Raw genomic sequence first — 4,945 nt, 5'->3', positions numbered from 1 at the left:
AAACAAACCTTCCCACAGCAAACACAGTGAGGGCCACAGACGACTTATTTTGGATGTGCATTTGGTCGTAAAGTTTGGGGTCAAACATCCCCTCCCAGATGATGGGAGCGTTCCAAGATGTCCGTGTTTCAACCCCGTGTCTGGCCCTGAAACGGAAGATGACAACAAAGGAAGAGGAGATTTACATTGTTTTTACAATTATGAGAAAGCAAGTAATGAAACATTAACATTAAATTAGATCTCACGCCTTACACTTTTTTGTTTAAATGGTCTCTCCCCAGAGTATTTGTCTGAAATTATAACTTTGCGGGAGCACAACCGGTCATTGCGGTCTTCAAATCAGCTGGTTTTAGAAGTCCAAGGTCCAGGTATAAACAATGGGGTGATCAGGCTTTTGCAGTTGCTGCCCCGATACTCTGGAACAAGTTACCCCCCCCCCCATTATTCCCACTGTTACAGATGTCACTCTTTTTAGGTCCACACTCAAAACATATCTGTTCAGTCTGGCTTTTAACACGTAGCAGTGGTGTGACAGTTTCATTATTTTGTTTCTTTGTAACCTTTTCAGATTTTACTGTTTATGTTGACTCTTTCTATTGGATGATGTGATTTTACTCATTCTGATGTTAAGCACTTTGGACACCTGCTGGTTGCTGTAAAGTGCTACATGAATACATTTTGATTTGATTTGATTTGATTGATTGCAAAAGGAATTTGCAGAAGCTGTGCCATACTTGCCTTATCAAACATACATGTATTCTTGTAGGTTCCACCATCCATAATAATAATGAAACTAACATAATTTCCGTACGATTTAATGCTGACGTTTGATTTGAAATTATTCCCTGAAAAAGACCTTTTAATACTGAAGGGGTTTAAGATTATCTAATCTTGCCATTTCTTGCCGAGGTAGTCTTTGTTCAGGAGACCTGTAGACCTGCATTCCAATAACAATCTTGCAAATAGTCAAATTCTGAAATAATGACTACATCAATACAATACAAGTCTTTTAACTGGAACTAAAAAGCACGCTCATATAAGTCCAATTCTCGCCTCATTGCACTGGCTTCCTGTACGTTTTTAGGATTGATTTTAGATTTTTATTGTTTTGTTTTTAAGCTGTGAATGGACTGGCCCCAACATATATCTACGACCTCATCCAGATTTATAGGCCGGCGCGATCACTGAGGTCAGAGAGCCAGCTCCAGCTTGTGGTCCCAAGACGAGACTTAAAACTCGGGGGACGGGCCTTTTCTGTGGCTGGACACCTAAACTCTGGAACGCTCTGCCCTTCCATGTCCGAACAGCCCCAACGTTGAGTGTTTATCTCGTCTTAAGACACATTTTTATTCTTTGGCTTTAACTCCGATGTGGGTTGTGTGGTCCTCTGATGCTCTTACTTTTTTATTGTATTTAGTATTTAGTATTTTTATCTATTTTTTTGACTTTTAAACCATGCTCTTATTTAGTTTTACCATTTTTACATTAATTGTTTTGTATTGTTTGAGTTTTCTGTGCAGCACTTTGGAACTTTGTGTTTGTAAAATGTGCTATACAAATAAAGTGGATTGGATTGGATTGAAATTCCATAGAGTTTTGTAATTTTTAAGCCCCCACAAATTATAATTTAAGATATTACAAGACTGTAAGAGAAAAGTTAAGCAGAAGAGCAAGCAAGAAGGTCGGCAGGTTAACAACCTGTACATAAGATATTACAACTGATAAGGGTGTCACAAAATAAATTATGTAATCAAAATGTGCCAACGTGATCGTAATATTTTACTTTTAATGTTAAAACCAAATTGTTTTGAGATAACTGCAGTTATGATTTGACCCTACAATTAAATTGTATAGACCAGGATGGAGGTTAGATATCTGTAATTGAATTCTCACTAATCAAGAAGAACATTTCAGATATGCACAGTAAAATTCTTTATATTCACACATCATTTTCCTGGGACAAATGTATTGGGCTTTTAATTTCAGATCCAGTGTCAGATTTCTTACCCAAAGTTGAGTGGGTCGTCTAAATCGATGCTCGGTCCTTCCGCGCTGGCCACCGGCAGGTTGTCCACAAGGACGATGTTCGTCAAATATCTTATAATGTAAAATGACTATTATCAGACTAAAGAATAAAATAGTTTTAACGTGCCAATACATAAGAAAATCCCATGAGCTCTCGTAGGTCTTCAAGCACAATATAAGGACTTTGTTCACTCACTTTAAATATAAGGAAGTGACGCTGACAACGAGCAACACAAGACAGCAGAAGATTCCAATACTTTTCTCCCTCAGCAAACTGAAACGATGCAAAAGCAAGCAAACAAAAACAAGAGCATTAAGGTGTGTGAGCAATTAAAGTTAAAATTACTGTAACTGAAAGACATTCGCCTAAAAACTTCACTTGTAGATAAAACATTCCATGTTTCGTAGGAGGACAATACAACAGTTTTTACTTATCTCCTCATCCAAAATAAAACGGTGGGGAGACCTGGTGGTATCATACCGGTAGATAAAGATCATTCACAACTTAAATAAATAAAAACAAATTGCTGCATGTCCAGAAACAATGTCCCCGCTCACTCTGGATAGTCCACAGACCTTGTAACTGTACATCTTACCATAGGGAAACAAATATATAAGATCAGATCACTATTTGGGGATCTGATCTTTAATTTAAACGTTTTTTTTCTCAGTTTCTAAGCCTATATTTACACATACAGTATTCAATATGTGTCCATTGTAAAGCCCTAGAAGATGAGAGACGTAAATACCTCATAGTTGTGGTGAAACTGCTGCCTTTTTTTACAGAGCAAACAAACTCACAGGAGGTGAAGGTATCTCCTGGCTGGTAAATAAAAGGGCACATTTTATTTACACAGCAGCGAAACTCATTGTCACAACATTGTTTAGGTCAATGCCACAAGAAACTTGTTATTCAACTTTTTAAAACACACAAAGTGGATCACCTCCTCCTTCTTCTAGTCACAAAATCATTGATCATCACTCGTTCTTATCCCTGTCATGTATGTTCTGTCGTCACTGACAGGTAGTTAAATACGTTTGCATGAATGAAATGTTTGCATCTATTAAATGTGCCACATCACATTGTGACAATGTGAGCAAAAATCAGTGTACATGGACCCAATTCATTCCATTGTGAAAACTTTGACCACTAAATCATGCAAACATTTCAGAGTTATAAAAATCACATTAAACATTAAGCACATTAAGCACATTTAGTAGTAAATAGGGTTTGATTTAGAACACTTTCCATCTTGTTCAATGGGTAACAGGCAGGTGAGTGGATGTGCCATTTGTGACAATGATGTAAAAAAGTTGTGTTGTTAAAGGAAAAAACACAAAAGGAGCTGTTTTATATAAAGTATTTGAGGTAGAGAAATGCAACTTATTCTAAATAGTCAAGGTGTGCCACTCTTTTCCTGGCAGACAGTGCTGATGAATTACCTTCATGCAGGTGGTTTTCAGGTATTAATCCACAACGTGTCCTGAACCTTTACAGAATGAATGTTCCTCTGGAAACTTTGTCCTCTGGTGTAATGTTCCAAATTAAAAAAAACATTCTAGTGTTGAGAGGCAATATCCTTCTGTAACACCTTATGCTTGGTATACTGACAAGACAAGGGAGGGGTGAAACAGGGAGTGGCTCCCTGAGAGAGAGAGAGAGAGAGAGAGAGAGAGAGAGAGAGAGAGAGAGAGGGAAGAGAACAAAGATCCTAGCATAGTAACAGAAGAGAGCAGGCTGAATTCGAGGAAAGTGGCTCTTGAGGTGTGAATGAGTTCCTGTAGTATGTAAAAGCGATATTGATTGAGTAATGGAGGGGCTGTGTGTAGGGGCCTGCTAGGGGAAATAGTTCGCTGCTATGAGGGTACAGTGGTGCGCTCAAAGTATATGACAGTCGTACATATCGTGCGTATTAATGGTGACTAAAAGATGAATACAAAAAAATCATGTTTTGGAAGATTATTTTTAATAACCCTAAAAAAATAAAAAATGAGGTAAATCCAACCTTTAAGGACACCAATTCTTTGTGAATGAATACGTATTGTAATAAATAAATTGTTCTTATTTAAAATACAGGGGTCATAAGTATACATACCCCTATGTTAAATTCCCATAGAGGCAGGCAGGATTTTTTATTATTAAGGCCAGTATTTCCTGGATTCAGGATATTATGCACCTGAAAAGTTCCCTTGGCCTTTAGAATTAAAATAGCCCCACATCCTCACATACTTCCACATCTTAGAGATAGGCATGGTTTTATTTCAGTTAGACAATCCTGGTTTGATTTGCATGAGAGATGATTTTATAGAAAGTATCCCATCTATCTCAAGCATGGTGAAGAGTATGTGAGGATGTGGGCTATTTTTATTCTAAAGGCCAGGGAACTTTATCAGGATGCTAATATCCTGATCCAGAAATAACTGCCTTAATAATCAAAATCTGCCGTGCCTCTAGGTGAGGAATTTAACATAGGGGTATGTATACTTATGACCCCTGTATTTTAAATAAGAACATTTATTTATTTACAATACGTTATTCATTCACAAAGAAATTGGTGTCCTTAAAGGTGGGATTTTACCTCTTTTTTAATTTAGTTATTAAAATAAATTTCCAAAACTTATTTTTTATTTCCTCTTTTTAGTCAACTTAAGCATGTGTATGTAAACTTTTGAGCACCACTGGAAATACAGTCCAGGGGTCCCCAGCAAAATGTGATAAGAATTAACAGATTTAATTAATAGATTTTTTCATAGAATCATTCATGGTCTTTCTGTAATAAAACATCTAAAAGCAAAAATTCTTTGGATGGGGACCTTAGGACAAAATCCAATCAAATGGGGGTCCGTGGTATGTTTGATTTGAGAACCACTGGCGTACAGGGCTAAACAGTCTGGGATGTTTTGTTTTCTTCTAACAACA

General features: G+C 37.0%; 1 pseudogene; it reads right to left on the bottom strand.

Moving 5' to 3' along the window:
* LOC116691049 (N-acetyllactosaminide alpha-1,3-galactosyltransferase-like) overlaps positions 1–3,647 on the bottom strand; it is a 5,777-nt pseudogene extending 2,130 nt beyond the window's left edge.
* Positions 3,648–4,945: the final 1,298 nt, after the last annotated feature.

Source organism: Etheostoma spectabile, chromosome 1 (genome assembly GCF_008692095.1).
Source record: "Etheostoma spectabile isolate EspeVRDwgs_2016 chromosome 1, UIUC_Espe_1.0, whole genome shotgun sequence".
Classification (NCBI taxonomy): Eukaryota; Metazoa; Chordata; class Actinopteri; order Perciformes; family Percidae; genus Etheostoma; species Etheostoma spectabile.
The sequence above is the reverse complement of the archived record's forward strand: the minus strand, read 5'-3'. Positions and strand labels throughout refer to the sequence as shown.